Source organism: Pollicipes pollicipes, unplaced genomic scaffold (genome assembly GCF_011947565.3).
Source record: "Pollicipes pollicipes isolate AB1234 unplaced genomic scaffold, Ppol_2.1 Scaffold_6138;HRSCAF=7277_pilon_pilon_pilon, whole genome shotgun sequence".
NCBI classification, from domain to species: Eukaryota; Metazoa; Arthropoda; class Thecostraca; order Pollicipedomorpha; family Pollicipedidae; genus Pollicipes; species Pollicipes pollicipes.
The window spans coordinates 16,068,856-16,094,527 of record NW_023596818.1 but is presented as its reverse complement, the minus strand read 5'-3'; the positions used below and the strand labels follow the sequence as shown (position 1 = coordinate 16,094,527).

At 56.2% G+C, this 25,672-nt stretch overlaps 1 long non-coding RNA gene across 1 annotated transcript; it reads left to right on the top strand.

The window, feature by feature from the left end:
* Positions 1-380: 380 nt before the first annotated feature.
* On the top strand, positions 381-24,736 carry LOC119106463 (uncharacterized). Its single transcript, XR_005095145.1, has 3 exons — positions 381-423; positions 18,372-18,467; positions 24,662-24,736. It is a non-coding gene; the product is annotated as an uncharacterized LOC119106463 (long non-coding RNA).
* Positions 24,737-25,672: the final 936 nt, after the last annotated feature.

Genomic DNA, 25,672 nt, shown 5'->3' with positions numbered 1-25,672 from the left:
GAAACACGCAGGTGTAGTGAATTTAGATCGCTCAGGCCACCATGCCTGACTCAACCCTTTTATGACCTCTCCGTGTGGCCTATCCCGCCTCTTGTCTAGGGACGCGACACTCCAGGCCACCCCCCAAGCTTTCCCTCGCTGACCTAGGTGTTTAATCTACCTCTCCCTGACCCAGGCGCCTGACCTCGACCCTGGCCGACCCCTGCCAGCGCGGCGCATTGATCTGGGCGCCGAGCCGAGTCCTGTCCTGACCCGGCTGACCTCCGTCTGCGGCCGGCGGCGTCGGAGGAGCCGGCGGCCCGGTCCCCACCGCCAGGGCGCCGCGCTGCGAGCGCCGTCCCAGCCGGCCGGCCGGCCGCCCGCTTGCCAGTCTCGTGTGCGGCGCGGCGAGGGGAGGGCACGCCAGCTCGGCACACGGCGAAGGTAAGTTCGCGAGTCCCGACGCGGCGAGGGGAGGGCACGTTAGCCCGGTGCACAGAGAGAGTAGGTCTGCGGGTCCCGATGCGGCGAGGGGAGAGCGCGCCAGCTCGCTACACGGCGAAAGTAGGTTCGCGTCTCCTGGCCCGCTGCGACGGAGACATGGGTGTTTGGCGAGAGTGCGTGGTCTTGCTGAAAAGGAGAGGAGAACAAAAGCTCCAACTTTGGTTGGAATTAACAGTAGCTCAATGGCGTCACGTCGAAGGATCCAGCGCAAATAATTTCAATATTTGCCAGCCCTTTACCCTGTGAAAGTTTCTCTTTCCACCGTCGCGCTTTGTAATCACGATGCGTGAACTATTCGGTTGATGGGAGTGTAGCATGCGCTGGTCATCACGAGGTTTGTGAGATTGACGATGCCGAGAGGCGAGATCTCGTCGCGCGTTTGATTAACACAGGTACTGACACTATATCTTTTACTCACTAGTTATAACGCATGGATGCATGCAAAGAAAAACTGGCGTTGATTTTTGACAGTTGAAAATGAGAAGATCATATGCTGTGAATGTCTTATTCATCGACATCTTCGTCGTTTGTGGTAGTTATTGACAAAACTGAAGACTGTTCGACTGTGATCAGCGTTGTTCCGCTTTACGACGTATAGATATCCATCCTCTTACTCTGTTTCTTTCCTTATTTCTTGCTCTTCGGCTTCTATGGTTTAGTTTGTTTGTTCGTCTGATACTCTTTCTTCACACCCTCTTTTTCTCTCCCCCCCCTCCTCCTTTTCTTTTTCTCTTCTCTCTCTGTCTTCTCTCTCTCTCTCCCTCTCTCTCTCCCTTCTTCTCCTTCTCTCTGTCTCTGTCTGTCCGACCCTATCTCTTTCCCTCTCTCCTTCCCTCTCAGTATATCTATCCCTCTATCTATCTCGTTATCTATCATGCCCCCTTGTCTCCTTTCCGCCCTTACTATTTACCCTCGCCTCGTCTTCCTCACGCTCGCCCGCGCCAGCCGCGTCACACTGTCCCAGTCGCCGCGCTGAGCGCCGCGCACCGGCTCAGGTGTGTGTGTGTGTGTGTGTGTGTGCGTGTGTGTGTGTGTGTGTGTGTGTGTGTGTGTGTGTGTGTGTGTGTGTGTGTGTGTGTGTGTGTGTGTGTGTGTGTGTGGTGTGTGTGTGTGTGTGTGTGTGCCGACACCCGCGCCCTGTCGCCTGACGCGCTACACCGGCGTTATCAGCGGCGCCCGTCACGCACCTCGCCGGCGCGATGCTGGCCGCCACCCGAGCCGCCGGCTGGTACATTCTCTCCGGTTCACTGGGGCTCGCTTGCCGAGAGTGGTACGGCGCTGTGTACGTGTGTGGACAGGGAGAGATGAGCCACTGGACTTTCCAATGGCATTATAGGTGCTTGGTGCTGCTTCAGTTATAGCATGCTGCCAATACCTCGTACCGTATTTTTCTGTTAAATGGATATGGGTGATTTACCAGGCGATTTGCGCAGATGCTTAACTTTTTATCCAGGCTCCGTAGTACATAAACCGTAGTAGTACACCGTAGTACTTGCAGCGCTTAACTAAAGCCGGTGAGGCAGCCCGTAAGCTGACAACTGTTTTCGTGGAGAGATAAAAAAACGCAGTCGTTACACTGCAGTGGCGGAGATATAACGAAACTGCCCAGTCCGCTGTAATGACTCCTGCAAAAATGTCTACGCGCGGACGCTGATATGGTGTGGGTGGCATATTCAAACAAGCCTTGACATGATACCGCCATGCGTTGCCGTGCAGCTCTCGTCAGGGTGCCGCGTCTCAATGTCATGCTCCGAGTCGTCCTCTCCGGGCTGCTGCCTCCGGCTGGCCTTCAGCGTACTCGGCTCGGCGGAAATTTCGAGGCTTCGGTCATACCCCACGTCTTTCGCTGCAAAAAGGGCTCAGCCACAACTACGTTGCAAAACACTGGACGGAAACACTGAACGTGCTCAGGTCTCTGTCCCATTTGTTTGGTGGAGAAGCAACAGATGACCGGTGCTTAGCGACCTCGCATGACTCATTGCAGTTTTGAAAGTTACTCTACGAGGTCTGTAATACATCAGGTCGTTATGGCGTCCGGGTGTCTTCCAAGTCGGTTAATGCGATATGCAAACGACACCAGGCAGGACTAGATGACTCATATGGTAAAGTGAAGATGCTGCTCACTGCTGAGGTTGGCAGTACTTTACTGGAACACTATTTTCCCATTCTGCCAATGGTATGCCGCTCATCCTTCATGTCGTTGCGTTATTACCAGTCACGTTTTCATTACACCCTAACCATGAACATCCCTTTGCAAGTTACACCGCTTAATAAGTTAATAAACTATTGGAACATGATCATAGACAGGTGTCTATGATTTGCTCAGCTTACAGGTAATGAATATTATCAAGATGGTGGGGGGGGGGGGGGTCATTTCTCGCGGGACAGCACTCACAGTTTTACAGTCTTCCCTTGCGATACAACTGTGGTTAACCGTCTGTGCTAGCTGCACGATACATCTGCGTCACGAACGTAGACTGGTGATCTTATTATTCTTTTGGTTGTTCTGCTCAACGCGTGAAACCATGCCACGACCACAGGCAGCGCGCCATTTCGCACTCAATGCCATCGATAAATCCAAATACGCCTGTCCATGAATGCTCGGCGCATGGCATTTCCGTCATGAGACTGGTCATTCCACCATCGCTGAGCTCTGGTAACTTCTGGAAAGGTCTGCCTTCCGGGGACCTGGGGACAATGGCAAAATCCTCCGAAAGGCGTGAACATGCTCAACTCAAAGTGTTGTTATTTGTGATGATTTTGTACACGTGATGAGATGTTTTATGGCATTGACAACATGCAACGCAGGCAATATGCTTGTCAACAATATCAGCAGCATTACACATTTCCGCATTTGTATGTAACGGAACGCTGGCAACGCTAATTGTCAGATAGTGGCGTTCGCTTGGGGGCGATGCGCATTTGGTAGCGATGCACGTGCAGCACGTGCGCACGATTTGGGTGCGACTGTCTCACCATGAGCATCATTCCTCAACAGCAAGAGGCGGGCCGTTCCGACTTCATGTCAAACGCGGGGCATCTTGAGGCATGCTCGCCCGTTCCACTCCACACATTCCGCATCCCACACATTCCATCCGCTCATCCTCCTCTCGGCCATCAGATCTGAATCAAAGCCAAGCTGCTCGAGCATCCACTGCTCACATGGCTTCTCACGCTCCCCCCATCCACTGCTCACATGGCTTCTCACGCTCCCCCCATCCACTGCTCACATGGCTTCTCACGCTCCCCCCATCCACTGCTCACATGGCTTCTCACGCTCCCCCCATCCACTGCTCACATGGCTTCTCACGCTCCCCCCATCCACTGCTCACATGGCTTCTCACGCTCCCCCCCCCCCCAAGCCTTCGTGCATACCAAACCTCGAAGCAGTTAAGCAGTAAGCGATCCTGTGCTGCGCCACCTTTACGAGGGCGAACAAAGCCGACAATGAGTCCCGCGGCAGGATTTATGCCTGCTGACGTCCGTGCGTGCTGTCGTCGGCTCCAGACCGGTTGCCGAGCGCTGGTCCACCCTGAATGGCGCCACATTTGTCACCGGGTTCTTGGAAGGCACCCTATGTGGCGTCACTGATACTTACGGCCCGCAAGTCGGCGTCAAGCATTTTGTGGCCAGCTCCAGTCAAAGCCGAAACTGATCGGCGTTGAATGAGGCGCTGGCGGCAGAGGAAATCGGCGCTGCTGTCCGGCGGTGTGACCTATGGTCTGGTCACGCGCCTGGGGCATGCGAACGTGAGTTTCCGTGGTCACGTACACGCTGCGGCGCAAGGAAGTCGTGTCCTTGGCTGGGTTGACACTGGCTGGAGCAGTGCCGTTTGCTCATCTGCGGTCGCTGAATGAGCTGCGCGTCTGCGGCGGAGCGCAAAACCAGAGCATCGACTGTAAAAGTCATCACGATGAGCGAGCCTAGCGCCACTGGCCTTCTGGGCTGATCGATATTCAGCGTCTTTTTGGTAAACTCTGAACGGCGAAGCAGAAGGAGGTGGCTGGAGAGATGCACAGCGACCTCAAAAGTGTAGCCATATCATGGAGATCGGTGTTGCCATAGAGAGTAACGGGGCTGCTACTCGTCTTCCTGCCCCCGCGCACCTGTTATGCTCAAAGGCCTAGCAAGGCAGACTGAAGTTTACAGTGTATACCAAATGTTCGTCTATGAAACTATGCTGCCACCTGTGCGAGGATCAAGCCAAACCATCAGCACGATCACAAGCAACAGATATCTGCGCTATCGCTTTGCCGTACTTAGGATGCATCATTTTCATACTAACTAGCGGTTGTGCTTGTACATGAGAACAAGGTTACCATTGTTACTTATTGTTACCATTTGAGGCGTGAGTAGATAACCGTCTTTCATCGTGTTGTGGAGTAAATAGTGTCATGGGGTAAATATAGTCTGTACAAGGCGCGCTGAATTCTTGCCAACCTGCCCAGGCACTGGTACCTGCTTGACTTTACATATATTTTTTAACTTCTTAACTAAGTTTGGAGCTGTTCTAATTGCATATACTTTTTAATCAGACCCTTATGTCACAGCTGACATGTCCCGATCACGACAAACGGCCAAGTTCCGTTAGCCGGCGATCGGTGTTTCAGACCCTCAGGGGAAACGTCCCCACTGTCCGGTTCACAGGCCCTTGGCTAGTTACGATCACCTGTTTCGTCACACCGTCCATACACATCCTAGCCACGTTGCCGTCTATCGCTGCAGGCTTCAGTGTTTCCATTCCAGTTGCCATCGCCCGTCGCCCGGATGCTCCGCGCACCTGTCACCCTCTGCAGCGATCTCCGCCTCTCCCGCGAGGCCAGGCTTGAGCGCCAGCCGTCCGGTCGTCTTCGGTCGCTGACCGCAGGGGCCCCCTGGTGTCCATGGCAACGGCCGTACGGTTCTCTCCCGCATCTGACCTTTACGATAATCAGGCTTCCAGCCGTCCTCCCGTGGGCGATAAAAACAGGCTATAACATTACGCTTGCCCGTGTTTGACAGGGTTAGAAAGACGCCCGCACACCATCAATCGTGGCTGACCGGCGCCCTGTGCGGTCGGGGACTCGGACGCCCCTCCCCCTCCCCACCATGTGTGTAGGGGGGGGGGGGGGGAGGTCGCACGGTCGGCGGGTTGTCGCGTGAGTGGGGCGGGGCCGCCCGTAGTTGCATCAGTGGCGACGCGGTCATGTCTGTCAATAGTGACGGCGCCGCTGACCGCTTCCGAGGCGGCCCGGACGGCGCCGGAACGCCCCCCGTTGTTTATACGCCCTGATCGCACATGCCTCCAGATCCGCGATTATCAATAAACACCGTGTAAGCCCTTCTGCGAAGCTCGCCCGACGCCGGTCTACGGGCGCGTGTGCTTTGTGTCAGCGGCCGGCGGCGGGAGCCGGCGCTCCGGCGGCGCCCGGCGGCGCGGGCGCCCTCGCCACACCTGGGCACGGTTCGCACGCCTCTGGCGGGCGGGCGGCGGGTGCACCCCGGTTTGGTCAATACCGCTCAGCGAGCCGTAAAGAAGCGGGGCCCGCGCGCGCCGAAAGCCGCGTGTTGTCAGACGGATGTGGGGACCGTCTGCCGCTGTCACAGCGGCTATTTCTGGCGGTCGGGAAACAAGGATTATGGTTTGTGTATGGCTGTGGGAACATTGCCGAATGCACCGGCCATTTCCGTAGGCGACACGCCTAAATATCCTGGACATGACGTTGGATGTCCTTGATTCGTGGCGTACACGCCACATGACCTGGGGTCATGTTTTCAAGTCTGACCCCTGGAAGATTTCCTTTCTCCCTAAACAACTCCCGTAGGAGGTTGGCACTTATCATCACAGTTGACGTGAGACGAGGACCCTGCGTCGTGCGTCAATGAATCTGGCCAAACACAAAAACAAACACAGCAACTGTGTACAACACACAGTGGATGCAATGCATCAGTCGTACTATGGTGCGTCCAAGTCTTTCAAAGGTCTTCGAGGCCTGCAAACGGCTGCTCCCAAATGAGGCAAATGTGCATTAGCCCGTCCAGAGGAAGGCGGGCGTGGAGACATTAACAGATTAGCTGTGCTTTACCACCATTTATATAATCGTGGCTGGTAGCAGCATGCATCTTCTGGCTTTGGTAGCTGCATCAGTTACCGTGGAGTACATTAAACAGCTTAATTTTCGTGTCTGCCTACATTATTCATGCAACCTTAATGCCAGCAACGTTTGGGCTTATACGGACTATTGACCGTGGCGCTTGGGAAAATGCAAGGAAGCCACGGAAAGCTACGTATGATGCATTACATACTGAATAAATACTGGAGCCCTGCCAATCTCGAAATAAGTCCCCAACGTGAATAAATCCAAAGTGGTGGCGTACATGATTTTTTGACATCGATAGCGAGTATCATGTATGACGCAGCCACCGCGGTTTCGTGCTGCCAACGTGATCTGTGTTAATTATGTGTAACTGTGATCTACAGCTGTGTACTTATGCTCATATCTGTGAGCAGATGAGACCAGAGTTTGCTCGCCGCGACGGTTAAGTGTCTACCACCGACCGACTGCGGCGCCGAGTGGTAGCCGGACGCCGACGACGTCTGCAACATTCACGACGTTGATGGATCTTCTTGTCTTTGTGAAGGTGTCCTTCGCATCCCAAAATAGCTTAACACACACACGTTCGGGTCGACAAGAGCGATGCTCGTGGCACGTGCGATGTTAAAGCGAAGCGAACAAGTCGAACGAAATTACGAAAATGGACGTGACCTTGGCCAATGTGGGTTTTATTGATTGATTCGACTCATTTATTTTTGATTCTGGCATTCCCTTTTTCATTTTTTCCATTATCCCCGCCTTTCTCTCCAATCCATCGGTAAAGAGTCAGATGGGGGAGACAAAGAGAGAGAGAGAGAGAGAGAGAGAGAGAGAGAGAGAGAGAGAGAGAGAGAGAGAGAGAGAGGAGAGAGGAGAGAGAGAGAGAGAGAGGAGAGAGGGAGAGGGAGAGGGAGAGGGGAGGGAGAGGGGGAGGGGGAGGGGAGGGGGAGGGGGAGGGGGAGGGGAGGGGAGCGGGAGGGGAGCGGGAGCGGGGAGCGGGAGGGACGGGAGCGGGTAGCGGGAGCGGGACGGGAGCGGGAGCGGGAGCGGAGCGGGAGCGGGAGCGGGAGCGGGAGCGGGAGCGGAGCGGGAGCGGGAGCGGGAGCGGGAGCGGGAGCGGGAGCGGGAGCGGGAGCGGGAGCGGGAGCGGGAGCGGGAGCGGGAGCGAGAGAGAGCGAGAGAGAGCGAGATATATAGAGAGAGAGGGGGGAGGCGCACGCGCCGCAGCCGGCCCACTACATTGAGCCGGACCCATCCGGGTACCTGCATCCTGGCGAGATACGGGCGCGCCGGCTGCCGTCTGTTTACCGTTTCCGAGAGGTCGAGCATCTCGAGCGCACCCGATCCGCGCGCCGCCGCCGTTCGGATGCGGGAGCGACAGTACAGGCGGTCGAGAGAGCGAGGCGTCACGGCAAGCCCATCTGAGCCCAGCACTATTTGGCCAGTTGTGAGGACGCAACGATCCCGGCGGCGTCTCAACATGCGGGTCGGGCCTGAGAACCGCACGCGGAAAAAAGCTCGCAGGAGGCGCCCGGCTGAGCCGCCCCCGCTCTTCGAGCAAAAGAAAAACGCGGCAAGGCCCTCGGCGGCGCTCATGTTCGTCGCGCCGGCCCCGGATGCATTTCCGCGAACCACATGTGCACAAATAAGCCGAGCGCCACTGGCGGGTCAGAGGGCAGCGGCGGCGGCGCGGTCCACCGTCGCCGCGGGCGTCGCTTGTTTTGCTGGGCGTGGGGCGGCGGCGATGTGCGGGCCCGGACGCTCGCGACCAGCCGCGCCTGGCCGCGATCGGCCATCAAACGCAGCTGGCGCTTATGGTTCAGATCTGGTCACGACGACCAATCTAAATCACAGGGGCGCGCGGCTCCGCCCGCGGCAGACCTGTCGGCGCCAGCCGCTACGTCCCCCCTCGCTCGCTCGCGCGGGCGGGGGCGGGGGAGGGGCGGGGGGCGGCTGCCGTCCGTCGGCGGCCGGAGGTCGGCGCCGGTCTGCGCGTCGTCACCGGCCTCTGTCGCCGGCTGCCGCGCGTCTGGCGGCGGCCGCTCGGCCGCGGCTGTCCGCCCTGTGCAGGCCGGCCATGTGGCTCGCATCTGCCACACCGACTGGCGCGTCCTCAAATCCAGCCGCCGGGCGGGCGCAGGCCGCGGCGCCCGCGCGCTGGCCGGGGCCGGCGCGCCACGTCTGGCGGGGCCGCGTCTGGGTGCTGTCGGCGCCGCGAGGCGGAGGTGCCTTGCAGACAGCGGCGGCACCGTCTAGGAAACCACAGGTACGGGGTTCGATTCCCTGCGGCGTCCGCCCTTCCTGCCAGGGTGAGAGGCAGGCGACGCGGTATAGCCTCAGCTGCTAACTGCGTCGTACAGTCCCGATGACACAGACACAGCGGCGACCCGGTGTCAGTCGCCGGTTGTGAGAACTGTCTGGCGGAGTCTGGATGGTGTCTGTTGCCGGGCTGTGAGAGTTGGCTGGCAGACTGTAGGCGTTTTCTGTTGGCTGCTGCTTTCCGCGGACTTCTCGCAGGCGCTGACCGGTGTCTGCCCGGGGGCCACCGTAGGCGTCTGGCAGACTCGGGCCGTTTGTCTGTTTGTGATGGGTGGGAGTGGGGGGGGGGGGGGGGGGGGGGTGGTAGGCCGTCTGGTAAGTCCACGAGGAGTGTTTGTCGAAGGCCAAAGCCAATAAATGATGAAGCGAAGTATGTTTTGAGCCACTACAACATAGCCGAGGCGAATGGTCCAATAACCTTCCCGCTACTGTGACGCTGGCTGACCTCTAGTTCTGACCGGCAACAAAATCCGGCCCTAGTTTGCTTACCTTGCTACCGACCTGAAATCTGTCTCCAGCTAGTTACTCCACGTCAATTTGTTACGTTCAGCTCGTTCGCGGTCGGAATGTGGGCTAGCGTACCGCTGCGCACAGGGTAGACGTGCATGTGCCGATGTGTTGGAGCCGCCGACTCTGCGCCAGTCCCCTACCAGCCACCCTCCCGTCAAGGCCTCGGGACTTCGTCGACCGCTCTGGAATCAGCTGCAATGCCCTCGAATGACAGCGTCTCTCGCAGACCGCTTGTGCGTGTGACGTTTTGATGCAGCGGTGTCAGATAACCAGAAGCTCAGCTGTTCATCCAGTCCGAAAACGCAGGCTAATGTGGTCGTGCGTCTGCGCAGCCTATCGACGAGCGTTTTGGGATGGGCATTATCTTTCAATTTATTAGCTCTGAAGGAGGTGGTCCTAACCATGCGTTAATTGCCGTTAAGCTTTTTAAATACGTAATGCAGCTGATAAAAGGAGTTTTGATGGACTTTATCATCATAACAGGATTCGACGGATCAGTCTATGATTGATCCCCATTTAGGATCGTTGCTTGTTTTGTTGGCCTGGTTCGGCCTGGTTCGGCCTGGTTACGGCCTGATGGTGTAGTTACGAGGGAGGTCGCAGACCAAGTTACTCGTTCTTAATCTACGGGGAATTCTCGGTTTGGGTGGCCCGGCCCAACCGTCACGCCTTCCGGAAGCTGGCATCTTTGCAGGCACTGAACGCAGGTTCATGCGCTTTTCGGCAACACGAAAAGGTATGCTTTAGAAAGGATGCGGTTTAAATTTCGAGGCATTTGCATGCACACTGGGTTAAGCGGACTTCCCTATAATATTGCAACATCACCATTAGTCCACCTCTCACCCAATTAACAACCAGAATGTAAGACTTTCCCAGATGAAGAGCGCAGGTCGAAGCCGAGCTCCGACCTCGATGAACCCGCATCATACAGTGTTTTGAGGCTGATAAATCTGAAGGACGAGGATAAGTTCAGTCGGACTGGTAACAGTGAGATTATCTGGTTCATTCAGACTGGTAACAGTCTGAGATTATCCGGTTCATTCGGACTGGTAACAGTCTGGGATCATCTGGTTCAGTCGGACTGGTAACAGTCTGAGATTATCTGGTTCAGTCGGACTGGTAACAGTCTGAGATTATCTGAGCAGTTGGTCACGCGGTCTCGTGCGCAGACCAGGCATCCACAGGCTTACGTTTTTTTAAAGACTGGTGTCAGATCTCAGCAGCCAGAGCAGAGGAAGTTGTGCGAGCGACTGCACGTTTTAGATGAGCGCACCCGCAACAACTCACCAGCAAGTCTCGGGGCTGTCGGATCAGTATGTGCACCAGCAATCGAACGGGGAGTGGTCAGTGCCACCAAATCTAGAGCCGGCCTCGAATAAAATAACACCGTGGTCTAAGCCAAGATATTTTGGGGCACACCAACCACACAGGTGCGTTGTGCTGTTCATTATTACCATTATCACCCATTTTCAAAAGCCCTTGTGGCATTGGTCAGAATTCACAAAATCGTAAGTCATTATAAAGTAGCGTGTGTAACACTGAAGCGTGACGCTGCTGCATAGCCCCACTATTTTCCAGCCGTCTTGAAACGGTTAACGTTGGACGTTGTAAAATTCTGGGAGAATGTCCAGAGACCCTCTGCCTGCTGCACTCTCATAAAAGGAGGATTTTCCGACGCGATGATCCAGTTCATTGATATCGGTAGTCAGGGATGCCTGGCCCCACTAATTTAGTTTTTGGCATGATCTACAATATGACAGCTGGCAACTGACGTCCATAATCGTCTCATTTCTCCCACGCAGGATAAGGCGCACCGCTGCTTTATCGGAGAGCCGCGGTTTCGTGGAATTCGACAGTAGGCGTCTGGTGCTTCGATGTCGACTAACCAGATTCCAATCATCTCGCTTTTTTGCGGGATGTTGACGGCAGCGAAGGGCCTTGTACGTCTCCTGGTCACACGGCCAGCTCTGCCCGAAGACCTAGACACGGCGAGTTCCTGGAGAGCCTGCCATGTCCAGAACAGCCCTGGCTCTGGGCGTTTTTACCTTTTTTTATTGTTCGACTGTGCTCTGGGAATGACCAGGCGTAGCGCGGTTGATAGATGGAGCTCCGTGTCATCCTCTGGCTTGACCGCACGTTTTCATAAGGCGGCGCCTTCAGCAAGTCCCACGCCGCTCTCTCGGTGTCCGTCTCTCCATATCCGTCCCCTGTTGGTAACTGACAGCAAGGGCGACGGATTCGGGGGGGGGGGGGGGGGGGCAGGGAAAGCTGCCTCTCACCTCTGGGCGACGTTTAACGTCAACCCTATGGTGGCACATGGAAATAAAATATATGAAAATCGTGCCGGCCCCGCACCGGTCTCGTACAGAGGCTCCAACGCCACTGACTGACAACCGTCTCGTACAGAGGCTCCAACGCCACTGACTGACAACCGTCTCTACAGAGGCTCCAACGCCACTGACTGACAACCGTCTCGTACAGAGGCTCCAACGCCACTGACTGACTGACAACCGTCTCTACAGAGGCTCCAACGCCACTGACTGACAACCGTCTCGCCCGAGCGGGGTCGACGCCGCGGCCCCTCTGGCGCTGCGCCACTGCCGCCGGGGCCGCGCCGCTATCGCTGGGGCAGCGCCGCTTCTGTCGCCGTCGCGTCACGGACGCCGCCTGGTCGACATCAGTCGGCGGCGGCGTCAGCGGCGCCAGCTGGCTCGCCTCGACCGACACCTGTTCTGGCGGCGCGGCGCCGCTCGGCGAGGCGACCCGGCCAGGCGGCCGTCACAGAGCGTCCCGGAGCGGGGGCAAGTCCGGGACCCTGTAAAGTCCGCTCAGTCGCCGCTGGGTGTCTGGGGAGGACCGAGTGTGAGCATCGCATGCTGGCTAGTCTGCTCTCCTATGCTGAGAACGCGTCGCCGGCGGGTGCATTAGATCTGCCCGACGCGGGGCGACCTCTTTCTCTTCACTCGAGGCCAGCCAGTCCGTTATAACATGTTCATGCTCAAGAGCAGAGTCAAAACTGGGGATATCCAACTCTCCGCATTGATCCTCTCTGAGCGCGCCTGGTTAGAGGATGATGCCCCTGGCCGCCACCCCGTCCGGACCGGGGGAGCGAGACCGCGGCGGGCCGCCCGTGGTCAGGTGCGGCGGTCAGTGACGTCGGTGTCCTCCGTCACCCCGTCCGGGCCGGCTGAGCGAGACCGCGGCGGGCCGCCCGTGGTCAGGTGCGGCGGTCAGTGACGCCGGTGTCCTCCGCCCCCCCCCCCCCCGCCCTCTCCACATCAGCTGGGACACAATTGGGCCGGCCAGGTGCGGCCCGCCGCCAGCCAGCTGCCGTCCAAAACACGTGCGGAGGCGGCGACTCGATCAGAGGAGGGGAGAGGCTCACCATTAGAGGGGGTGTGGAGCAGCCGGCACAGGCACCGGTCATTAGAGAGGTGCGGGGCTGGCGGACGGCTCGCTGGGCTGGTGCTTCGCTTCTCTTTTGGTAGGTGATCCCAGATGTTGTGGAGTGCAAGCTTTGCGCATGCAATCTATTTTATTTCCCCGTTTTCACCAACTTTTCATTGTTTGAGATCAAGGCTAAGTCTGACCTTTGATGACCATTGGTGATGTTATCATTTCTCGCACAAAACATAGCTACACAGATAAATGCATTGGAAGATGTCCGTTTTCTATTATGTCTATTTGGGGATGACTAACTACGTGCAACCAAACTACGGGTACCTTACATTCATTTTCATCATGTCAAGCTCAAGCAAATTTGTTTACTGACTGCATGCCATCAATAGATTAACCCTCGTCCTGATAGGGATTGCTGCAGCCTCCCGAAGGTTTCTGAGAACACCCCTGCAGCATGTTTTGCAATCGCACCCAAATTTCCAGTAGCCCACGGGGTACTCATTGCACGTGTTTTGACATTAGAAATGTGTTCCGATCTTTTCTGGTTTCTAATCGGTGGTAATTTTGAGGAACACTGCACGGCGATCTACGTCCCGAGCAGGCGGGTGGGCGGCAACTGGCGATACCGCGGAACACACGCGTAGGGCCGACATTGTTACATTAATGGAGCCATATATCACAAATATATGCTCGAAACACATAAAAGCGTACGTCATTGCACTCAGATTGAACAAGAAACACGTATGTTAAAGTGTCGTACCGCCACAAGGCATGGTCTCGTAGGTATGATGTTGAAAAGCTGAAAAAGTGCGATTTTCTGGAAAACTTAGCCTTTGACTTGCCATGATAAGGTCAATTATTGGCGGCCCAACAACAGAGAATATATTACAAATCGCGAGTTTTCTTGAGGCCAATGCACAGGCTTTCCGCTAAGCTAGACCTTTAGTGATTTGGAAAAGCCGGAGGGGAGGGGTTCGCATGATCCCCCCCCCCCATTCCAGTATGCTGCTGAATTGGGTCTCTAACAATGGTGTCTGCCTGATGCAAACTGAGAATAAAATGTGCCGAACTGACGCCCAAGAGAATTTCGGCCAGCAACGAATGACTCCGACTGCGGGCGCTGCATGGTCGTCTTCTGTGACGTCATTTGACGCACTGAGCCGCTCTGCGCGGCAGTGCGGTTATGCCAGCCAGCAACGCTGCGCACCGACGCGCCGACGACAGCTGCCTCCGGACGTTCGTTCTGTGTCGCCCGGAGTTGTGCGACCCGGCTCTCGTTCCCGGCCACCGTGTGCTGATCGGGCACGTGTCAGATGCCAGAGAGCCCTTGCCCAGTCGGCGCAACGTTATGATAGTGCCGTTGGAATGTTGTGGCCCAGCTCTGGGCATCAGGAACCGGGTGTCGGATAACACGGGGAGATGGGGGCTCATGTTGGTGGCATGGTCAGAGGCTCATGTTGGTGGCATGGTCACACTCGTTCAGCCATGTGTTAGCGCGCTGCAAGTCGGGCTCTTTGTTTGTGTAATCATCTATATGTAGTAGACGTTGTGAGCAGGTGTGTAGCATTTGCCTCACCAGGTGCTCATTCATTATATGCATGTGATGTACGCGCCTGTAGGGGCTCAGGTGCATGTTCTGATTTGTTATGTACCGGATCTTGCCGTTTTGAACAGCTTTCAGTTTATGTTTACGTTATGGAACTCACCGCCGCCTCTGCTACATACCGATTTGTAGCGCGTACCAGGACACGATCACGCGAGCTAGTAGACACGTGAGAGGCAATTATGCTGGTCTCAAAATCGATGTTGCATCTACATGTAAATGCGCGAGTTCTGTTGTAATAATTGACCTCAGAATAGATGCGTTACGTCAAACAAATTGGTGCTCGCATCACAAATATTTTGCTCAAGCTTGCTCTTTTCATTGTCCTGGCTGCGCCTAGGGGCCATAACTTTGGCAAGAAAAACACTGGGACACAGGCCGACAACACTCAAGTTCGACTCGCATCATGTAATACGCACTTACTACACACTTGCCACTGCATGCAGTAGTAGTGTGTCTATGAACACCGGCCGGTCAGAGGCATCGTATCAGCGCGTCTGTCGATGTCGAGTCGAGTCGATGTCGATGTCGAGAGGACTCCGTAGCGCCTGCCATCACGCGCTCGTTTGGGCGCGTGGAGGGCCTACCCTGACTACACACTTACCACTACATGCAGACGTGCGGCTGTGGACACTGGCTGATCAAAGGCGTGCCCCGTAGCGCCTGCCACCACGCGCCTGTTTGGGCGCGTGGAGGACCTACCCTGACTACACACTTACCACCACATGCAGACGTGCGGCTGTGGACACTGGCTGATCAAAGGCGTGCCCCGTGGTGTCCGCCACCACGTGCTGGTTTGGGCGAAAGGAGGACCTACCCTGGCCAAATCGTTGGTGGTCCCGCAGGGGTTGGGGCAGGGCGGCGACCGCCCGGGCCAAATGACGGCGCCGCTGCAGGTGTTCGGCGGGACCAGGTGGGGTGCTATTCGTGTCCGAGCCAGCTCCTCTGATACTGACCGGTTATAAATATGTAACCCAGCCGCCCCCGCGCGGAGACGTCCTGCCACCGTCGCTGGCGTTTGGGCGGGGGGGCGGGGGGGGGGGGACGGGCGGAGGGGAGCGCCACGGGACGTGGGACGTAACTACAAGACCCTCCGGCGTCCGGCCGGTCATCCGTCATCGGGGCGGGGGGAGGGGGAGGGGGAGGGGGGGGGGACGACGGAGCTGGTTGTCGACGCCGGCAGTGTGGTCGGGGATGTACTGCCGGTCTCCAGCGGCGGCGCGGCTGGCGATTACGACCGCGACATTGGCGCGATAGTGTGGCGCTGTCGGCAGCGCCGGGGCCACGGAGAGAAACGCGTCCGTCCTACAGAACAACACGGCCATGCCTTTTGTCGTCTAAGTCTGGTATTCAGGATCGACTGGCGTCAGGTGCGCGCTGGCGGCGGCGGCGCGTCCGGGCGGTCCCTCCAACTCTCTCTTGCGGCTGAAGTCTCTGAGACTAATATCTAGGCGTGATGTAGCAGTGTTTATCAACAGGGATGGTATGTCCGGCGGCGTGTCTGCGCTCCAGGGCTGCTGCACACGGCAGTCACGTGGCTGGCTAGTCCGCGCTGCTCTTGTTAAAGATCGAGTCCGATTGCTATAAATGCATGGATGTTTGATATTGACGCCCACGTCAGGCAGCGCTTGGCGCGTGATTTCTGGCATCCGATGCCGGCCAGTCAATCGCGAAATTCCGGATCAATGGCAAAAATTTGTGGCGAAAGCGTAATATGCCCCGATGCTTGGCACGGGCCTCCCTGCCTTCTGATGTCACCTGACCTTTAGCGTGGCCGCTGCCAGCGGCCGCCGGCCATGCCAGTGAGGGGAAATAGCAAGCGCCTAAAGCGACTTGAACCCAGCCCGCCACTGGTGAGTGAGTCAGAAGGCAGGTGGCCGAACGGACGAAATGTGGATGGACGGATCATAAAATGGTTGACATAATTACGTCCTGCCTTACAGTTTACTCCGCTACTTGGGCTCATTTGACACGTTCTCATATCACTTTTCTCCTATCCGACCGCCGCATTAATTCTGCGTTTCTCACCCGTCCTCTCTTATTTTTCTCACCTGAGCTGCTCCCTGCGGCCCACCCGCCCCTCACGTGCCCATTCTCGATCGCGTCACATAACGTATCCCATTGTGGCCGACCCCCGTGCATGCAAAAAGAACTAAATCCACTCGTTTTGTCCACTGTGCTGCACTCGTCTGACCTGCCACCTTCCGGCCAGCCGTCTGACCCGTGCTTCAGTGACCCATCCCTGCTGACCTGTTGCTCGGCCCGGTCGCCGGTCACCCAGCCGACCGGCGGATAATCCGCCGTGACGTCATCACGGCCGGCGCCGCGCGGCCAGATGTTGCACGGTGCTCAGCTGCACGTGCCGGGCCGTTGTCATGGCAACTCATCTAATCAGACGGCGTTGCCAGCTGATGCCCCGTGGGGCAGAGACCGAACGGGTGTCGTTCCGGTGTGCCGGGCGGGCGGGGGGAGGGGGGCAGGGGGGGGGGGGGAGACGGAGCATCTGCTGCCGCCGGACCCGATCGTTGCCAGATGGAACGCCCCTGTGGCCCAGCCAGATGCGACCGCCGCAATTGTGTTTCCAGGCTGAAAAATGGCGGAGGAAATCGAAAGGCTGCTAGTGGAGACGGTTAGAGCCGGTCCCGGCGGGGCCGCTCCGTTTGAAAGGAGCGTGCATCCAGCCGGTCATGATGGGTTCGGACCCAGAGGAGCCGTCGCTCCCCTTGGAAGCCGTGGACCCCTGGGGCTGAAGTCACAGTGGTTGAGTCTCTTGCCGGGCTCGCTTCCAAATTCAGAACTACCTTGGTGGGGTTTACGCCCTGGGCGAAATGTTGGGTGAGCCATTGCACAACAGTGAACGGGTGGGGCGCGGAATATGGCTGCCAAATTTCCAACGTTTGCGTTCGTCGGACGCCATGCGAGGATACCAAATCTCAATGGAAACCCTAAATATTATTGGATTGTGATCGATCGTCTCCTTTTGCATTAACGTTATGAGGGCATGCGGGAAAGAATGTCATTCTGCATATGTTTATGCATATGTTTCTGGTATAGGAAGCCTCGTCGTATCTTACATAGTTTTGCAATTTGGAAGGCTTATCCGCCATCCACGCTACATACCGCAGTCCTGGGGCCATGAACTTCACACCGCGAGTAGCGCCTCCCCTTACGGTTGTATCCGCAATCCACGCTACATGCCGCAGTCCTGGGGCCATGAACTTGACACCGCGAGTAGCGCCTCCCCTTACGGTTGTATCCGCCATCCACGCTACATGCCGCAGTCCTGGGGCCATGAACCTCACACCGCGAGTAGCGCCTCCCCTTACGGTTGTATCCGCCATCCACGCTACATGCCGCAGTCCTGGGGCCATGAACCTCACACCGCGAGTAGCGCCTCCCCTTACGGCTGTTTTGTTTTCCTGTCGCTAGGCCGCACGTCCACGGTTCTATAGACTATACCGCACTACATTGCTGTCTGGCGGGACAGTCTATGGTGAGCTGGACAGGGGCGCGGGCTTTGAGGAATTCCATGGTTTTCTGGGTATCGATGTTTCACCTGTGGCGACGAAAAGTTACGATCGCCACCAGCGCTGAGCTTCACTACATCCGGGGCATTCGTGAAGGACACCGGCCGGAGAAGTGACAGTGTTGAAGTTGTAGGTGAATCTAAAAAAACAAATGTGAAACCCATGAAAACAAAGCAATTGTGTGGGGCCGAACGCAGACTCACTTTGGGGAGCGTGAATGGTTGGCACATATGGTCAACGTTCTTTCTCATTTTGCTTGTAGATTCGCTCAAGCCTGCTGCACAATTAGTGTAATCCACCATTTTCAGTACCTAAAAGTTATTTTGGCCTCGGGCATGAGTGAGCCTGTCTCCAGGACCGGTTAGGCATACTCTGCACTGGTGGTAGTGTGATACTCGTTGCATTTTCAGCGTGTCAGCTTCTCGCAGATAATACGAACAGTTCTTCATTTCGCAGGCCAAATGGAGAATGTCAAGGTGAAAGAGGACCCGGAACTGAGGATGAAGCCTAGCTCGGTCATCACCACCGACCAGCACCGGCACAGGAGCAGAGGTGGGTCACGTGGGCCAGAGAGGAGCGAGACTGGTCAGGACGAGGCAACAGCCGGCGTACTTTTACGTCAGCAGAGCGATGGCTCCGATGAGCTCGCATGTTCTGTAGTTTTGGGAGGAGAAGTTAAAATGCAATGACGTTATTGGCGTCATCAGCTGCCCACTGTCTGTAGGTTCTTCGTTTTCACCAGCGCCGCGTTGATGGACCGTGAGAGGGCCCCTGCTCATTTTCGCCGCACAGGTATCTGCTTCCCACTAAGCCCGCTCCGCTTTGTTTATTTTCACCACGTGGTCTTAAGTTCCGTTTCGACGGTGGTAACCATGCATTCTAAGCACTCGCGAATCCTCTTTGTGGCGACCTGACGTTCGCTTATGAGCCAAGTTTGCCAAACAGTGGAGTTGGAACGGGCACGGCCGAAGTTGCGGTCGTCACCAAGGGCCCATCCGGGAGAGACGCCCCGGGCAGAGTCCTGTTCCTCCTGCGTCGTTACCAGCTCTGGCCGGAGAAGGTCAGAGCTGCGCCAGTGCCTGGCCACCGGGCCACACCCCAGACCCCCGGTCCGCCCCACTGCCCCTGGCTAGTCAGCAGGCTCCTCCATTCACCCCTGTTCCCGGATCATCATTGCATGCGGGCTCGTTTAAACTGTTTCTCTGATTAACTGTCTGTCTCTGCCGCTCAGTCAATTCTAGTCCTACGGTCAATCATATTCTCGTAGTCTATTAGTGGAGAATGTGGATATTGCGGGAGCGGTGGCGACCACATCAACTTTCATTGGACTGATTACGCTGTTGACTTTCTCTCATGGAAACGTGCCCGTTGTGTCACGCCAACTTTACCCACCCCCGTCCACTACTACCCTCGTCTCATTTCCCTCCCCGGTTCGTCCTTGCCTTCTACCTCCCCTATCCTGCTGTCTCTCCGTACTCACATTTGAACTCTCATTTCCACCTTTGTGTAGTTAATCCCTCTTTCGATCCATGCTTGCCTCCCTCAGACCCACTGCTGTCCTCCACCGGTCGCGGTCTCCCAGGAGGCTGCCATCGACACAGGTGTGGCCCACGTGTGTCTCGTGGAGGGGAGTTGTCGTCATCGTGCACCGCACCCACAAAGACGACCGGCGATACAGCTGCTGGCGCCGGCGCAGGTGCACACTTGTACGGCGCAGGCTGCCGCCTGACTCACCAGCCACGCTCCGGAGAGGGTCGCGTCTGTCTTGGTCTCCTCCGGAAAATGTGTCGCTCGCCTGGGGTCGCGCTTTAATTCGAATTCGCTGCCGTTGGCGCGTGGCGTGCGAGATTATTATTAATCGTCGCTGCCGAGGCTGGCCGGGAGAAGGATTGCAAACAAACAAAAGTTATCAGAGACGTGCGTGGCCTTGGGAGGGAAGCTGTGCGTGGCACTGATAATGATATTAAAATGAGTGGGTCTTTTCGGTCCACCGGTTTCCTTCTACCGATTTTCTTTTACCGGCCCACCGGTCTCCTAGGCTTCAATTTGAAATTAGGTCTGTTTTTGCACAGTTGCAGCCTTCACAGCTCATTGTAGCCCCCAGGCACTTAAGAGATTTGTTCTCTTCGCTTAAGCCGTCACCAGCCGATTCTTTAGGTTTTCTTCACCCGTGAACTGTTATGAAGCATCGTGGGTTGCCATTATTTTATTGAAGCATGTATGTTGCGAGGCTCAGGAAGTACGTGAAATTCCCCCGTGAAAATTTGTGTGGTTGGACAAACCATCTGTCCAAGTCGATCCCCTCCATATGTCACGATGGGTGGGACCGTTAAAAAACGTGATTTAGAAGTGCGGGAAGGGACATTTTGACATCCATGCTACCCGACACGCAACATTAAGAGCTTATGAGACCGCGTCATAACAAGTACATTCGGGAACAAGACTGCACGGCGTGCTAACAGCAAAACATACTTTTCTGAGCGTGACACGTGGCCGATATGATCCTCTAGTCGATATTACAAGCCTTTCTCTGACTTATCTGACCCTCGGCTCCCTCTGTACGCCGCCCCCGGCTCCGGAGCGTCTGTTGCGATCCCAGCTGTTCCGACGCGTCACCGCCGTCTCGACAGCGGCGCACATCTGCCCTCCACATGCTGCCAAATTGCTGCCAAATTGCACAAAATGTATTTTGATGTTCGGCCGGAGCGGCCGCCAGCTGCTCGCGACACCAGGAAAATTTGAAAACTCCCGCAAAAAGCGTCGCTTCTGAGAGAGGCGTCATCTTCCTGCCGTCAGCGGCAGCCGCGGCCGCGCCGGCAGCCGACACAAACAGGAGAGAGATCTCACCCACCGCGCCCCGCCCGCCCCGCTCCTCCCCGCCTCCCCAGCGGCGGACGCAAACGGGAGAGATTCCTCGGCGCCGCCGCCCCCTTCCCACCCGGAGGTCGATCGGTGCACTCGGTAGCGGATGTCCGGGTTGATGACCGATTTTCTGTTTTGTTTTATTTCGAGACATTTGTATGTGTGTTATCTGTTCTTTCCCTCTCTGCTCTTTGCCTCACTATCTCTCCCGCCATCATCTGTTCATCCTGCCTTCTTTCTCTTTCTCCTCTTTACCCCTGTCTCTCTGTCTCTCTCTCTCTCTCTCTCTCTCTCTCTCTCTCTCTCTCTCTCTCTCTCTCTCTCTCTCTCCTCTCTTCTCTCTCTCTCTCTCTCTCTCTCTCTTCTATCTCTCTCTCTCTCTCTCTCTCTCTCTCTCTCTCTCTCTCTCTCTCTCTCTCTCTCTCTCTCTCTGCTCTCTCTCTCTCTCTCTCTCTCTCTCTCTCTCTCTCTCTCCCTCTCTCTCTCTCTCTCTCTCTCTCTCTCTCTCTATCTTCTCTCTCTCTCTCTCTCTCTCTCTCTCTCTCTCTCTCTCTCTCTCTCTCTCTCTCTCTCTCTCTCTCTCTCTCTCTCTCTCTCTCTCCTCTCTCTCTCTCTCTCTTCTCTCTCCTCTCTCTCTCTTCTCTCTCTCTCTCTTCTCTCTCTCTCTCTCTCTCTCTCTCTCTCTCTCTCTCTCTCTCTCTCTTCTCTCTCTCTCTCTCTCTCTCTCTATCTCTCTCTCTCTCTCTCTCTCTATCTCTCTCTCTAATATGCTCTCTCTCTCTCTCTCTCTCTCTCTCTCTTCTCTCTCTCTCTTTCTCTCCTTTTTCTACACTGCGGCACCATACCATGTCATTGCGGACTAACTCTGTGGTCACATAACTTTGTGTCAATGAGGTTGGCGTCTGGATGTTTCGATGCAAACATGGATTTATTCTAGGTAGGGAAACAAAAATATTTAAAACTCGGACCTTACATCCAAAGAGATGACTCCGATATGATGAAGGCACATGGTTGGGCATCAGAGATCTCACGGGCCTTCAGCAGCGACGGACTGCCGTGCGCTGGGAGCCCTCATAACGTATCGTTAATCCAAGCTCAAGCTTTGGCGATTGATCGCTGTTTCCGGAGCTAGCGCGCTGATCGTTGCGGAGAGTGGTCCTCAGCCCTTCCGCACAGTGGGCGTTCAAGTACCGTAAAAGGTCCGGTGTCAAGTTACCAACGTGTGAAGGAGTGAGTTATAAAGTTGTCCACATCACTGCTCCTTCACAACGGTAAGGCTGATCGGGAATCGGGCGCTCCCAAAATGTTCAATGTACATATTTACAATAATGCAAAGGTTTGCCGCCAGAGGCTGCACCGAAACCCGATGCTTTCGCATGAGAGGGGACAGTGATGGTTAACAGTTTCGAGGCCAGCGTAGAGCACAGTGACAAACGTACTTCTGTAGTGCTCACATCATCTAAAAGGTGTCCAATACACGAGTTAAAACACCGAATTCTTTCACAAATCTAGGGATGCCCTTGAGGCCCAATGTCAGGTATATATGCAGAGTATATAGTAGACCATGTCCTAGCCAGTAGTGCATTTTGGCCTCATTTCAGCACAGCACTGCGCGAGATGAGGTGCGAAATGTGCCCTTTTTATTCCTTACAAGATAGAAATTATCACATCAGCTTTCAAGCTGCTGAATTTGCTGCCCGTCACACCAACATGCTCCTGCAAAGACGCGCGCGCATCTGGCCGTCCCTCGAGCGTACCCAGCAGCGGCGCCGGCCCGTTGTGAGACTGACCCAGGTGTGGGCGGCTGGCCCGCCGCCTGCACCCAGGCGCATGACGCCAGCACCAGGTGGGTGCGTTCCCCCTGCGCCACTCAGGCGGGCGCCGCCCAATCCGGCCTGTCTCAGACGGTTTAATGCGATTATTCGCCGTGACAGACGCCTAATTCCTGTGAGAACAGTGACAGCGCGGACCGGGCGGCGCGGGGATCAGGGAGCGAGTACGTCCGCTTGACGCGCGCGCGGCAGCCTTCTGCTCTGGGATCGGTCGGTGCCGAGCGAGCGCCGAGCGAGCGGATGGGGCGGGGAGCGAGCCGCGCAGGAGGGAGCCAAGCCTTAGCGGATGGGAGGGAGGAGGTGCAGTGACGTATGATAGTTTACCCTCAGCTTGCATATATCGAGACACTACCCATATTCGCTGCATTGATACTTCTAGGGGATCGATAGGCAATATGACATTTTTGGTGGGTCCTGGACTTTTTAGAAATGAACGATACGTAAAATATGAGCGCTACCTGTATGTCGTTCCGTGACGTAGCAAGAAGGGAGATTTGTGAGAGAAACAATGTTATTTGTTTACCTAGGCGAAGATGACAAGCTATAAGTTGGAAGCTCTGACGAACAATGCCTTCATGTGTTGCGACACCCGCATCGCAGTTTTATGTCCTTGCAGAGGTAGTCGAAAAGAAATGCGGTCTTCGGTCCAAACAACAATTGCGTACAGAAAAGGAGTGGGTGACCTAAATACCCTGCAGCTGCATTATCAAGTCACTGATGTATCCTTTTGAGTAGCGGCTTTACTAGAAGTTGACAACTGTGGGTTTGACCGACGCTCTTGGGACCCGTACTGTTGTTCTGGAGGAAGAGGGCGAACCAAGGACGTGAGAATCAAAATCGTCGAAACAATAGGAGCTACGCTTTTGTCAAGGCAGACAAAATGCGTATCTACAGCGACCCAGACGACAAAGATTCGGCGTGACGCCACGTTGAATCACGCCTCCGCTCGTGGCTCGTGGATTCCTACCGCAGACCGATGGTGAAAGTTTCTTGGCCCACTAATAGGTCGCAATCTCCCCCTACTCGCTACCAATGGGCAAAAAACCACCCACACCTGTCTGCATATCAGGCTCACAAGATGCAGCTGGCTGGCCTGTGGCAATTTGCAACTGCAGGTGGAGTCTCGATTGCTACTCAGCACCACAATCCTGCCACTGTCGACCGCCTCCAGCCGGCTGACTCATGCATGTCCGTTGCGTCGAGTCCGTCGGCTGCCTCGAAGCGTCCCTCCCCGGGGAGGTGCCGCCGGACAAGCGTCACCAGCCCGGGTTCGCGGACTGCTCCGCCTTGGCGACCCCACCCGCGAGAACACACTTGGCCGCGCTCCGGCTCCGCGCCGCCGCGCCCTCCCACCGCAAGCGGCCGGCGGCCGGCCGGAGAACAAACGGAGAAACAGCTCGTTACGGGGCCTGACCCGGAGCTGAGGTCGGGTGCCCCGTCCGGCTCCCACGGCGTCGCCGCTCCGCCCACTTCGTCCGCTCCGTCAGGTCCGGATGCACTGAGGGCGTCCAATTCGCCGGCCACAGCCAGTCCGTGCGGGTGGCAGACGCCGGTCTCACATATGTCATCGGGAAAGTTCAATATCTCTCTTAATTTAAGAGCGGCGCCGGGTTCATTTTCGCTGAATGCCTGAAGAGTGCTTTGGAGGAGGGCCGCGTGCGACTGGCAGCTCATTTAGAACGCAGCGGTCTGGGGCAGCACGCGCGGACCGGGCCGGGTCGAACGCCAGGAGAATTTCCGCCGCGTCCCCCTCTCTCCTCCCTCCCTCCCTCTCCCTCCCGCCCCTCTCTCTATGCCTCTCTTTTTCTCGCTATCTCTCTCTGTCTGCCTCTGCTTCGGTTCTGGCTGGTGAGAGCCAAATGAAGCGGGATCGCCTGTGCCGCTTAGCGTCGTACGCTTACCGTGTGTCGCTTACCGTTTTATGACGTTTCGGAGGAGGAAGGGGGAGGGGTGGAAATTCGTCTTTCCCAGTGATGTCGCATCCTAAAATGCACCTGTCGTTTTTTTTCTTCAAATGCTGGTGAACTGGCACGTCTTTTCTTTCTCTGCCAGCTTGGAGCAGCAGCACGGCAGATTGAATCTGCTCGCTGAGGATGAACATTTTGCGGGCCTTCGGTCGGCATTGATTTGACCGGACGTTCTCCGGCTGCACAGACGCCAGGTGTTTGTGAAGGCATAATTTGAAGGAAATTTGATAGGAAGTTTGAGCAATGTCTCCATTCATCCAATGCGGAAATACAGACGCCGAATGCTCGCGCTCTGTCTTGGATCATTGCCTTTCGTTTTTGCATTGGCACGTTGTATGTGCTATGCATTAGGTATCGCGACACTCAACCTCTCTGTTCGAAGCATCCAGCTCTCGACTATGGTAGCTTAGCTTTGCCGCGTGTGTGTATTTTGCGTCTAGTTTTTATATTCAAGCTAATCATCGGAACAGTGATGTGAGACCGATTCTTTTTACATTGCATTTTCCAAGATCAACGCAAAATCACCCCGTTATGGTCAACACTAAACTAACTCATAGTTCCTGTTTTGGGCTGCAGCACGGCTTTCTCATGATGTGAGTCGGCACAGGATCTTTAGTGCGCATTCCAAACATGCAGCGTTTATTACAGGAGCTCTTACCCCCGTAAACCAACAACGCTCCCATCAACAAACCGACTCCCGACTCACTTAGTGGCTCGTCAGGCTCTCCACCAGCCCCCCCCCCCCCCCCCGTCCTCACAACGGACCCTATTTCCCCTCTTCTCCCTCTTCCGCCCGAGAGAGCGCGCGGAACAGCTCGCAAAACACGCCCCCGTCTGGCATTCCTGGCGCGTGCGTTCCTGGCGCGGCGGCGGCGAGTCGCGCGGCGCCGCATGGAACGGCGCGTGGTATTTATTTGCGGCGCGGGCGGACCATGAATAAATCAGTCCGCCCGGCACCTGTCTCCGGGCCGGCGGTTTTCGGGCGGCGCCGAAACTGCTGCTCTGATTTATGGGCCAGGTGCAGTCAACACCGGAGGCGGGTAAAAAACAAACACCCGCGCAGCCGCCACTGTCCGTCGGTCGGCACGCCCAAGCG